This window comes from Dreissena polymorpha, chromosome 9 (genome assembly GCF_020536995.1).
Source record: "Dreissena polymorpha isolate Duluth1 chromosome 9, UMN_Dpol_1.0, whole genome shotgun sequence".
Classification (NCBI taxonomy): Eukaryota; Metazoa; Mollusca; class Bivalvia; order Myida; family Dreissenidae; genus Dreissena; species Dreissena polymorpha.
The window spans coordinates 3,540,994-3,555,417 of NC_068363.1; the positions used below are offsets into that span (position 1 = coordinate 3,540,994).

At 36.4% G+C, this 14,424-nt stretch overlaps 1 protein-coding gene across 2 annotated transcripts in view; it reads left to right on the forward strand.

Moving 5' to 3' along the window:
• Positions 1-4,551: 4,551 nt before the first annotated feature.
• LOC127844848 (uncharacterized) overlaps positions 4,552-14,424 on the forward strand; it is a 36,653-nt gene continuing 26,780 nt past the window's right edge. For both annotated transcript variants that reach the window (XM_052375371.1, XM_052375370.1), the window contains exon 1: positions 4,552-4,694. The gene's annotated coding sequence lies outside the window, so the exon portion shown is untranslated. The remainder of the gene's footprint in view (positions 4,695-14,424) is intronic.

Here is a 14,424-nt window from a genome sequence, read left to right on the forward strand (position 1 = left end):
CTCTCAGTCAATCTCAAAATCTCCAGATTGACCTGTTCCTGTGTAATTACGGTGCCGCTCGTCAAGCCATGAAGGAACCACGATCCCTACTAGTTTGGTTGGATGATCGTTGTGAAGTTGCAACAGGCCTCATGCCCATGTCATCAGGAAGCCCCATGTATGCAAGCGGTGTTCTCCAAAAATTACTTAGATATTCTTCTGAAGAAAAATCTACATAACACATTAGATTTTATGATAACATTAAACATTGTGACATTAAAAGCATAATTAAACCCCCATGCTTTTTTCTCAATTAAATAATTTTAACGGCTGCAGACTCATCAACCCAGGCAAGGTACAAAATTGGTCTACAGTGGCAATATTAACGTGAATAACCATTTTCATTTTTTTAAATGTCTTTTTAAAAAGTTAATGTTATTAGACAATGTATACTACAAAATATTGCATTTGTATAATTATTTGATAATGTAAACGGTAACGTATTGCACAAAATGATTAAATCTAATATTTACATTACACAATTATAGTTTTAGCAGACAATTATCAAGATATATCGACTGTTGCAATCCTTTAAATAAATATCTAGATTAGATCATAAATAATAAGTACATGTATCTACCAATCAAATTAATATTATGTACTGTCTCTATTTACACCATTAACTATATTTATAATGTTAATTCTGTTTTTACACAATAACATAACTATACAATCATTATGTGACTGTGCCAATACAGAAATATCTATAAAGGTCAGGAATTGTAATGATCTAACGATGCTACTTGGATAAACAAAATATAACAAAGGTGATACTGAAGATTACCAGATAATGAAAATGTACAAACAGATAAAGTTGGCCTTAATATCGAAAGAAACAACAACTAATTTTGTTCTTAAAAATGATGACAGTTCTGCCAAAATGTCATCAAAATTTAAACAAACAACATTACCACCCTTGATGCCGAACAAAGAACTATCAAAATGTAAACAAAGAAAAATACCTCTCCTTAATACATTCCGATGTCAAATGTATCACACATTTTTCTATAAACCACCACCCCAATTGCAAAAGAATACGCAAATGCAACAATTTAGGGATTTTGAAACAATTAATGCAACAATTAATTAAACAAATGCAATATATTGGGTATATTGTAAATTTGTTGTAAAACTGTAGCTGATTTCGAAAAATGATTAACCGGACGACTTTTGTTTATTCTTACAACTGAAGAAGTTTTCGGGAAGTTACTTCCCGGTTGTTTAACCTTCTCAGTGCAGACGCGTTCGGGGTCTGATGCTCTGAATCCCCGGTCGTAACGGCCTGTCGCCGTCGTAGTGTGTTTTTGTTCGGGGTAGAAATCCCTGGTCGAACCTTCCTTTTTGTCCTTTAAGTTCAGACGTCTTCGGAAAGTGAATCCCCGGTCGTTGTCCACACTGAATGACCCGCTCAACACGACCTCCTGGAATGCATAAGTCATTCCTCCTTTAGTTGCAATAATCCAACTCACAACGTTTTGCCCTCCGGGTCGCTGGGAGTTGCAACTGGTTACGGCAATTTTCATGTCAAGTCTCCCGCCCGGCGGTACTTTAATCGGTAATATTAGCAACATAAATTATTTTTTGGCATAAATAAACACAAACAGATTATATATAATATATCACAAATGCGCAAATTAAAACAACTTACGTGATGTGGTTTGCCTGCATAAAAATGATATTAATCCAAAGTTTCAAGCACGTCAACGCTTCATGAAAATGTGTAAGTTTTTGCAATGAAAAAGTTTTCCGAATTTTTAATTACGCTATTATGCGAGAAAGATCTCGTGTCTAATCAACCAATCGTAATACACCGACTTTCTCCGGAACCTCTGTTAGATAGATCGAATCGTCAATTCAAAACTGTGCTTTCGGTTAGATAACGGTTTTTAATCAACTTTTTGTTTTGAGCATTTATCCACAAACTACCCGCAAATTGATATCGAGTGTAACAGGTATTGTGTTTGTTACGCTGTTTTAGGTTCAATGAATTTGATTTTATGGACAAACTTGACACTTATTCTTTTTACATGGAATTGGTTGAATCATGAAGAACTCTGAGCTGTACGTATGTACCCATATAGGCTCGGAGCATTCTTAAAGAACTACTTCCTCCTTGAGTTTCCCTCCTAAATTCGAAAACTTTTCTCGAGACGAAGTTCCTAATTTATCCTAAATTTATCACGTTATTAATTGAATTATTGTATACCTCGTCGCCAATGAAGTGTTTCTACTAATATCACAACTCAAGTCCTTTGTAAATTACTAACAATATGATTTATTCTTGTTTTTAATACAGTGAAAATAGCAAGATGTTGCTCCTTCGTCTCGTGGTCGTCTTTTATTCCGCGCAGTTATCGAGGACACTTCCGGTTTTGTCTATATCAAGTCACGTCTCGCCCGGTATCGTCTAATGACGTTTCACAATACTTCTCACTGAGATATTCAAAATGATTTGAGCCTGCTTCTTGATGACTGGGTAAAAACATGACTTAAAGATAGTTGCAATAATCCAACGGCAAGTTACTGACAATCCAACTCGCTGGGAGTTGCACCTGGCAAAAGCATTTTTTTAAATGTTGTTTTCAAGCTTTTATTTACAAATTCATATAAACGTGCACGGGGACAAACTATGTATAAAGATGATATAAAGTACCAATACAATATATACCACACTTGTATATAGCGTGTCATGGAATAAGCCCGCGATAAACTTTAAAGTAACCCATTTTAATTTGGGAAAGTTTTATTTCTTCTACAGCCAAAAATATATTTTTTAACTTCAAGAGTTAATGTTTTTTTTTGGGCAAATCCAGTACTTCCAAGAATAAATGGCTTACAATTAATTGTATCAGGTTTGACATCTTTGGTACTGCACCGGTTCATATCATTTTTATGCCCCGGGAAGGGTGGCATATAGCAGTTGAACTGTCAGTCCGTCTGTCTGTCAGTGTGTGATTCCGTCCGAAAACATTGATATTGGCCATAACTTTTGCAATATTGAAGATAGCAACTTGATATTTTGCATGCATGTGTATCTCACATTTTGAGTGGCAAAAGGTCAAGGTCATCATTCAAGGTCAAAGGAGGAAAATACAAACCCAAGGAAAGTAATAAGCTTTAAAGGGAGATAATTATATGTACCTGCCAAATGATAAAATAAATCAAAGCGGCGCAGTAGGGGGCATTGTGTTTCTAACAAACACATCTCTTGTTTCATCATCATGTTGAATGTAAAGTCGAATTTCTCCACCAATACGATTTTTTTTAATAAACCCTGGCGGATATGTTACTCGGGGACATTGGTTGATATCATTTTCGGTGCAAAAACTTTTTCCCTGGCATACCCTTCACGAAATTTGTAAATAGAGTGCTAAATAGGGGACACATTCCTGCATCGTCGACTTCAAATAGCCATATTTCAATAAATCCTGAATAATAATAACCAGGATTTTTCTAACAGACATGATAATACCTTCTTTGCATATACCAAAAGATATTTAATTAAAAAATGCCTTTTAACAATTATAGAACTGGATTAACTTACCCTACCGAAATTCAGCATAATTTATAGGAAACTCTTCCAAGCACGTCCAACTTTTCACATAAAATTTCCGGGAGTGGTCAGCAAATTGCGAAATTTTATATTCTATACCGTTTATAGTAATGCCTTGTATATATCAACATTGTTTGATTATAATTGCTAGTAATTCTGCACATACTATAAAATATAAGGTTAACTATGATCACGTTGTCTACAGCCGCGGCCTATTGGGAAGCTGTCGGATAAAAATCATTTTAATTCCATTGGACCATTGTTTGCGTATTTTGTTAGGAAAATTGATCTCCAACGTTTAAAAGTAGTTCCAAAATTAAAAAAGTTGAACGTTTGTTCAATGCTGTTGAAAGACAGTGTGTAAAAGGCCTTTCCTAAATGAACCAGCATTTTAAAGAAAACGTATTTTGTTAAGTTCTGCATGATTCATTATATTAGTATTTTCATTTTTTTAAATTTGCTGTCAGGAATCAATGAATCCAATTAAAATTGTATATGAGCCACAACATGTTTTCCGGCATAAATAAACACAATAATATCATAAATATGTCCCGTTTGTGCAATTTAAAATAGCTCACGTGATATGTTGTGCTTGTAGAATAATTATATTAATCCAAGATTCGAGCAAGTCCAGAACTGTTCCAGAAAACGTCTTTGTTTTTGTAATTGAAACGCCGAGGCAATCCTAATTTGAAAATATGCAATTTATTCATAGCACATCAAAAAAATTATGCAGTGCGAAGTGTTTAAATTATGTACCAATAAACATATTTCAAATATACTATTGTAATTAAAATGTGCCTTAATTCAAATAACACGGCTATACACTAGAAGATGTCAACTGACAGCAGTCATATGACAATCGGGTGAACAAAATAAGTGCAGCGTAACCTGATACTTTATTTCGCTTTACACTCCGGATCAGCAGACGATTTATTGCTTAAATCAGCGGAGGAATCCGGAGATAGCCGATGTATCACGATTGTTTCGCTTTAATCGCCAATTCAAACTTCCGCCTCCGGCTTTAACACGGGTTTTTGTCAAGTTTTGGTTTTGAGGATTTCTCCACGAAAGACATGCAATTCGAAGTCAATGGTTACAGGTATTTTGTTTGTTACGATGAATGCGTTTTATTTAACTCGATTTTATAGACATACTTGGGGCATATCGTTTTACATTGTTTATGCTTTAACCAATAAGAACTTTGAGATATATGTTTGTACTCAGGAAAGCTTTAAGCATTCAAGGAGAACTAGACTTCTAGAATGTTGACAAGTGTTCACTTTCTTAATGCTTTGGCAAGAAATGTGATCTCCAGGGTGTTTTTTTTTAAATAAATAATTAATAGAAACAAGCAGAAATATGGACCTTGTAAAAGATCAACGAAAGGGTTTTTTAAGCAGCCTTAAAGGGACCTTTTCACAGATTTTTGATGTTATGAAGTGCGTCATTAAATGCTTATAATTGATCAATCTAAACATCGGAACTAAACTGTTCCCGTATAAAACAAAAATTAAATAAAAAGAAAAAGCAATCCACATTTGGGCTCGCCGTGGTGTGATGGGTATGATGTCCGCCTAGCGACCGGGAGGTCACGGGTTCGATCCCCACTGAGATAGCGTTCGTCAGATCACCCCCAAAGACACCCATGTACTGCTTGGCCCAGGAAACGGTCTCGAGGGCGTTTCAATAAGCTTGTGATGCAATCGAGCTAAAATAACAGGTTTAAACTTAATTTACCACTGTAAAAGTCTATCGCATTATTTTTTCGTCAATAATTTCTATGAGCTTTTAACCAATTTTTAGATCACCTGAGCACAAAGTGCTTATGGTGAGCTTTTGTAACCAGGTTTGACCTTTGTTCGTCTTCCGTCAGTCGTCCATACTAATTATTTGAATTATAAACACTCTGGAAGCCGCAATCTACGTGTAACTTATTAAGAACATTTTTACAAATGAAACTCGGTTACGTGGGGTTAAAAACTAGTTCACTTGGTCGAATTAATCACAAAACTTGTGAACTCTCAGGAGTTCACACTGTTTGCTTTATCTTCATTGAACTTAGTAAGAACTTTTGTTTTAATGATATGAATTGTTAGTACGAAACTGGGTAACGTGGGTTTGAAGACTAGGCAACTAGGTCAAATCAAATAGAAAAGCTTCCGAACAATCTAGAAGCCACATTCATTGCCTAATCTATATGAAACTGGGTCAGAAAAATTGTCTCAATAACACTACGACTATTTTTATAAGAAGGTAACATAAAGTAAAAAATTACAAGTTTAAGTTGTGAACACTTTAGAGACCACCTTTATTTGCTTAATTCTTAGGATGCTTGTTCTGAAAATTTGTCCCAATAATGTATCAGCTGATTTTAAAAGTGGGTCACATGGATTCAAAAACTAGATTGTTTGCAAAGTTTTAGTATAGGCAAAAATACCTCACACTTAGTGGTAATTGTATCAACTTACAGGAACTATGTTTGAACTTGATCGAGGTATTACTTTAAAAATGTTTCGATAATGTTTTATTGTGATTTGTCAACATCTAACTTCTTGGGTGTTGACAACGTGTCACTTCAGCCATATATGAAAACTGATATTATTATGAAACATATGGTACGCACGTGCGTATGATATAGTGAACTATTGTACTTTTATACGGTAAATACCGCGACTGCTAGTTTGAGTTTATAAGTAGGTATGCTATATAATCGTTTAACGAGTTAAGTCCCAAATACTTGCAAGTTTTATATATTGGTCGAAAGTTGCAGTCTCTTCATCTAACCTAAGTATGGTAACTTAGCGAGATATATTAAAATAACATTTTTACCCTGAAACTCTGTTTTCTTTTCTGCATCTTGCAATATATCCCGTGGCCTTACTAAGAATGTGATCAATTTTGATTTAGAAGACAATAGTGTATAGGAACGTAATAACCGCAGTTTTAAGTTATTGAACGCGTTTATGAAATAGGTTAAGAAATTGTAGTACACGCCCGTACGTAAACATTTGCATAACCAGGACCAATTCAAAATGAAAATCTAGTTTTACTTAAAACGTAATACAAGTTAATTTTCACAAGCACCGCACTTAGGTTTACATACATAATACTTAAAAAAAAATCGAATGAACGCTTAATAATTTACATAACTGTAATGGATATCTAAGTAGTTTACATACATTTATGTTCTTCTCCACAGACGGATGCGCACATGATAACATATTTAAATGTGAAAAGTTTTTGTCGACGGCATGTTCTGAATAACGTGTTCATGTGTGTAAAATGATCACTTCTTTAAATCTTAACATACCATACGGATGATAACATATTTGTCATATGCATCTGAAAGTTAAGATTATTTTGGTTTGCCTATTGCATGTTTAGCCATTTTATTTATTCATTTTAAGAATAAATTGGATTACAAAATGTCGGAAAATGTATGGAAATACGTTTATCTATTTTTGTTTTGATTATTCTTTTATAAAAAAAATACAAATGTAAATGCATATTATTTTGTTAAATGATACGTTTTAATACAATGCCCTTTAAAACGCTATCAAAATTGGGGGCCCATATGCCGAAATTCAAATATGTTATTTCAAATATGATATTTAGAAAGTGTTAAAAAGATTCTTAATTCACTTTAACGTTTGCGAGTTTTTAGATATTCGAATAGAAATAAGCTGTGATACTTTGAGTTCTTGCATTGTATCAAGCCTCAAAAAGTTGTCAAATTGTTCAATACTAATTAACGGTAAAGGAACTGATTAGTGATTGTATTTTGAGTTTATGCATGCAAATACGTGAAAACAACAACAATAAACACACATATAAAAGGTTTACCAGTAAAGACATACGCGTACAAAATAGCAGTTTGCTGACGAAACATGCTCTTTATTGATAAACGTGCAACGACACTTTATTGTAAATATGACATGCTTTACAGTAGAAAATTGACAATAAATACCATTATAAAAGGTCTGTATAACAGGCAAATAGATTGTCAGTTATTCGATTTGTTAGAGATACGTTTACAGAACGATAATGTTTTATGTGCGAAGAAACGTTGAAATCCATAGGGGAAATTATGAGAATTTGTACCAGGGGTTAATCAAAGTATATATGTATATATTTATGTAGGACTTGCTTACTTGCACGCAGTTCTGGGTGTGTAGACCAGTTCGAAAAACGAGATTTGGAAATGTTATCACTGGGTGTGAGTTAATTAGTCCCTAAATTTGATAAATAACCAAGATGCTTGTCCATCAAATTGGCAGGAGCCTCACAATACATAAATCAAAAATTGCCACCGACGACCATGTTAAAAATAAGAATATTGCCTTTTAGAGTATACTCAAATGTTTTACCTCTAAATTTATTTCTTCTGGTGAGCACTGAGTTCTTGTTAAAATTTGAGTGCAGTAGATTCGGAAAGTTAAAATTCAACATTATATGATACATAAACGGTCATGAGTTCAACTTGGACAAAAGAGGCCAGTATATAAACTTCGATATGAAAAATGTGGAAGTAATTTATCCAATTACGACATGTTTTTTGTAACGTTTTACGGAATATTGACACATTGTCTAACCCACAGATACATGACTAGTAAATTGATATTCTAGATATTTTCTCCCCAATATTTTGTTCACATTCTAGATTTAATCTCCCCAAACAGTTTTGAGTTATTAATATTGAATGTTAGGTCATCATCAAACGATGGATATGGAGAGATCAAATAATGAGATAAAATCTGCTTGAGGGACATGCCTCGTTCCTTTGCAATGTCAATGCTCCTCGGTGCATATGCCATATCTTTGGATGACGGGAGTTTTTTGCTTCTTTCGAATTGCTTTTGATCTCTATTATGACTGTTTAAGGTGGTCAGTGGACATTGGAAGCTTCCTCTTTTAAATGGTTTTACTGATTCTGTTTGGCTTTTTCAACTTTTCTCTCACGCCAAGCGCGGTGAACACCTTCATCATTTTTTTGTAAGCGTACATCAACTCTTTCAAAAGCCAGTCTTGTCAGTAAATTGTGTAGAGTACGGGAACACGAACCGTCTGTGTATGGCTTCTGGCGTTCGAGCACATTATGGCTGGTGAATTTTGCTTTGACTAGATGAGCGCAAAGAGATTTCAGTGTTTGTAATGGATTTCTGAGTATGTAAATTCAATGTCACTATGCGCATATTATGATAGAACAGTTTCAAGAAAATCATGCATTACTACAATACATCTGACTTATACAAATACCATGCAATTTTACCGAATGATATTTATTCAACAGTTCATTAATAAGTTTATTTTGCACTACGATAAGGCAGTCATATGACACGTGTTTTGCACTTCACCTCTTTTCAACGTCTATTCAACGTCACATGTTTGCTGGGCAATATTACCGAATGATAGTTATTAAACAGTTCATTAATAAGTTTATTTTGCACTACAATAAGGCATTCGTATGACACATGTTTTGCACTTCACCTCAAACACATAGTCATTTAACCGTGTCTGTTTGCGAACTTCTCTTTCTGACCTCGTTTTCTTTGTAACAGTGTCTTGTACACTTTCTCTTCCCGGTTTGTCTCTGGTTTTGCTCGATTTCGCACTAGCACTGTTTTCGTGATTCGGCGTGGTTGATGGTTGATCCGCTACCGTCTCTGTAGGCGCTGTGGGTGCCGGTATGTACACGCCATTGTTTGTGGTGATAATGTGTGGTTCTTTTATTGTTTTTCATTAGTATGTACGTTTTTCGGCGATATTCGCACCCGCTTTGCCTGCCTTAACTATATGTTATCGCGGGTACTCGGACGGTTTCACATACTCTGGTCGAAGATTGTCCTTGCTCTTCGCGTGTTGGTCGTAGTAGAATTTGTGCTTTTCACAAAATTCTAGCAACTTCGGTGCGACGTTTTCACTGGTAGTTTCGGGTTGTCGCAATGTTTGTTTCATAGGTATAAGTGTTTTTGCGAGTTGACCCATCAAACGTTGCATCGGTGATCCGATGTTATCGCGTGGTGTGTTTCTTAGTTCTAACAGGGCTAAGTAGATGTCGTCTCCTGTTTCGCTACACTTTTTAATTAAATTTTCACGGTTTGTACAGCCTTTTCGGCAAGGCCGTTTGTTTGTTGGTGCAAAGGCGACACAGTTTTTTGACTGATGCCATATTTTTCGACGAATTCTCGGAATTCAGCACTGGTGAACTGTGGACCGTTGTCTGAGATGATTGTGTCCATGATTCCATAACGAGCCACGTTTTGATTTATAAGTTTTAAGATAGTGCTCGTTCGAGAGTCTCTTTGCAATGGTGCTACTTCAACGGAGTCGGATAAGTAGTCTTCAATGATTAGGTAATGGTTACCCTCTAGTTCACAGTCCATTCCAACGTTGCTCCAGGGTAGCTCAGGCACTGGTTGGATGATCATTGGCTCCTTTTGGCTCATGTTACGATGCATTAAACACGCACTATACTTGACCACAAGATATTCAATTTGTTTGTTCATGACGGGCCAAAATACTAACTCTCTCGCCCTCTATTTACAGTTAACTTCCCCTAAATGCGACTTTCAACGTTTCTGCTCTCATTTCTTTCGGGATACACACGCGTTCCCCTCGATACACAACTCCATTGTAGATTGATATTTCATCGCGGTAATCCCAAAATGGAACGACTTCGACGGGAATTTCGCGCTTAGTTTCTGGCCATCCTCAAATGATTACCTTTGTCAGCACTTGGAATTTTTCATCCGCGTGTTTTTCTTTCTTACGCACACCAAACTACTGACCCATTGCGTAGGTGGTGTTACTTAAGCAATAATGTTGCATTTCTCTTAGTGTTTTAGTTCAGCTTGCAATTGTTCGCGAATCGAGACTGGCACCGCTCGTGGTGCATGAACTACTGGTTCCACCTTGTCGATTTCAACCTCGTACTCGCCCGGTATACACCTAATTTCTTCCCCGAGGACGTCACTATATTTCTCAATGATGGATTCTGTTTCAAGTCTTGCGGTGTGTATTCCCACGATCAGCACAAAATCAACTGAATCATCCCTTCCAAGCAAGTTTATGCCTCTTGAAGTGTTCATAATCTGAAAATTAACTGGACGCTTGATATTTTTATGCTCGCACAGCAATGTTATCATTTCTAGCGCATTCACTGCTGGCCCATTCAAACCGCTAATAATAACATCACTGCTTGTGATTGGCGCGACTTTTTCAAATAGCTCCGCTGTTCCATATGACATGACACTGCACATTGCGCCACTGTCGATTTCAAATTTCATCGTTTTACACCATCTTTTCATGTTAGCGGACCATTCATGATTATCCGCACTCGATGTTGCGATAAATACGTCGTTCACACCCGCATGTTCAAACTGGTTGAACATTTTGTCGACCTGGTACTCCTGGGCTGCCGTGTTATTGACACGTCGTTGACCCCCACTGCCCCGATAGCCACGGTGGTTCCGCCATCACTTCCACGATGACGCGGTCTACGCTCATAGCCACGTGCACCACTGTGTGATGCCCCCTTTTGTTGATGCGATGCCCGAACGACTGCAGGACATAATTTGGATGCCTTGAAATGGCCAAACTCACCGCAATTGCCACACTGTATTTGATAGGCAGGACATTTCCTTATTTCTTGCTTTCTGCAACACTTGGCACAGTACTTGTTTTGCTTATGAGGGTTGTGATGCGTTCTAGCAATGTTAACGTGAGGGCTTTTGCCCAGTGATTTGATGTGAGATGTGGTCAATTCTATTTGCCTACAAACCTGCACGACACGTTCGATGGTAAATTTGTCACTGGTGTCAGCCTTTCACTACACTTTTTGTCATTCACGCCATAAATGATCATGTCACATATTAACCTTTCTTTTTGTTCCCCATATCGACAGTGTTCGGCCTTTCTTTTTAATTCCGAAATGTTACCCATTACGGACAGGTTGCCACGCTTTGTGTTGAGGAACTCTTGTCTTTTAATGTTACGGTAAATATGTACTCCGAAATGCCTGTCGAATTTTGCGAAAACCCTTTCTAGATTGTATTTATCCTCGGCTGGCACTGTCGCGATTCCAGCATCCTCGTCGGCAACAACTGCCGGCACCCATAAGAACGTAAATAATAGTAAAATTTAACGCACTCTCTTCCCATGTTAGCAAGTAGGACGTCAACCTTTCTTCTTCCAGGCTTTTCGTCCAGACCTAGCGCGTCTAAATGAATCTGGAAATCCCGTTTGTAGTCCTCCCAACTCGATGCACTTTCCGATGGGTTAAATTCCGGAAATGGCCTGATTCCCTTCGAAGCCATTTCGCTATCGTATAGAACTAACCTTCAACTACAGATTTGCAACGTACGATTTGCATGTAATCGCCTGATTGCGCCGATTTTATTAGATATTTGACACCATGTAATAAACCACGTATAACTCTATATAGGTCAACCGGAAACTCTCTTTATACAGAAGAGCACACGGCACATGTTTACAACAATGTCTTACACATAATCAGACTGAATATGATGGTTATAATGATGATATATTGCATCAATAAATAATCTTTTAATGTAGGGCTGTACTCTCTAAAAGAATATCATAGTTTACTCGAATGGATGTTTTACACTCTAAACTATTGTTCTGGTTTTCTCTTTTGGAGATAGTGGTAGTATTGCTGCAAATTTGTTAAGCTTTATAACATCTAACTGACCACAACTTATAAACAGTGGGTTTAATATACACAAATTTTTGTCAGGGTCAGTAGATTTCAGAACAAGATGTCGTTTTTCTGGAAAGTGCTGGAGGGCTTAGAAATCCAAGATGGCGTCCAAAATGGCCGCCGTTTTATGATTCAATTACTAATAATGATGAATTGAATACGTCTGTTGAACACCTATATGTACTGACTTTAATATCTGATAGAAGTAATCCATTGATATAGGGCTTCTACCAAACAGATCACCAAGGTCACCAAAGGTCAAGGTCAAGGTCATTTCATGGTCAACATGGAAAAATAAACGAAAATTTGAGTATTGACATATCATTTTTTTTAATTCAAATGCTTTACATTTGCTGTGATAACTAACCTCTTTATTATATAGCCACATTTACAAGCTTCATTTTAAACAAAAGTAAATGCCTAAAATTGTGTTGGTAACCATGGTAACCAAGACTACATACGCTATGTGGCCATTTTCCTGGTTCGTGGAAAGTCATTTGGCATTATAACCATCAAGTTTAATAAGTTTGCTTTTAATCTTTAATAAATACTTTAAGACTTATCAAGGCAAATGTAAAGAACAGCTATGCAGTGTTCCATGTATCATATTTATTCAACAATCAAATCTAACCAGGTATTAGTGCTTGATACAGACTCATAAACGTTATTTACAAATGTTGTTAATTATGAGGTTTTACATTGTATTTACTAATACAAATGATGCAAATAACGGATTATGTTTTCAAGTTACAAACACTGAAAAACAACTCCTGTAAACCAGGAAGTGACTGACTGTCAAACGTCCTACTTGTTGCTTTCGGAAGTCGTGGAATCCTCGTTGACTCGGCTGGCGCACTACTGACCAACATGCTTGTCATTGCATGAGTCGTCCTTTTACCATCAACTGTTCGCTCATTCAGATTCCAGTTATCAGCAACTGCCACTACAAGCTTCCCCCTTTGGTCTCTAGGTAGTATATTGTCTGGTACAACACCACCAGAGTCTGTTATTTTGTGTGATGCAATGTTCTGTTGGGCTGCTGATGTCAAGAATAACCGAAGATCTGGATATGAGATGGAATATACAAGAGAGTACATATCTTCAATCAGATGGCGGCTGCCAAACTCGTTGTTGAGGTGTATCCCTAAGCCCAGGTGTGTAGGGGATGGGTTTTACATGACAAGTGTAGTTAGGTCACAAGCAACAGCTAGACATCTTGTAATGGTCCTCTCAGAAGCTTCCTTGTAGCATTTTTGTAATGTAACCAACACACTGCCTTGTAAAGAAGAGGCTCCACAAACTGCTTCTGATCTGGCAATTTGATTTCTTCTGGTAAAAGAAGTCATCCAATTTAGGATTATTCTCTATAATTTGTCTTCTCAAAATACCCATCGCCTTATGAACTTTAGCTTCATCTGTGTCGTCCTCTGACTCTGGTAGTTCATCGTATGAACACTGATTGTCATCTTGAATGACCTGTTCCATCACCTTTGACTTTCTGACAGCATCATTAATAGTCAAACTAGACAAACAAACTAGGTCAGGCTTTTCATGCTGATGAATAAAGGATACCTCTGGCCATAATTTTTCAAACAACCTTTTCAAATTGGAACTTTTATAAGAGTTTGCATCATTTGAACATCCTTCTGATTCAGCAATTTCAACAAAACGTTTTTTAATGTAGGAAAGAAGAACACATTTTTATCAATAACAATAGAATGCTCAAATTCATTTTTAATTAGCTCATCAATTATTGTGTATGAAATTGTTTAGTTTTCAGAAGTGGCCTTATTGGGTGTCAGCTCGGAAAATGCATATGTAAAACACTGGTAGAATTTAGTCAAACAACCTTTTTTCTATGATATCGAGCCTCAATGGCTACAAGATCACCATTTGGAACACTTGCCAATCTGTCAATAATGGCTACATCATTTATTGCAGTAGCAATATCTTACACTTTGCGATATATAGAGTTAGAGTCTGAAGATATAGAAGTTTCAACTAGGCCAAACAAACAAAAATGTGTGTTTCGGGTAACCCGACCCTACCTACGATTTTGGTCCCGACCCTACTTTTTTTCGTCTTGTAAACAAAAAGATCTCTGAAAAAA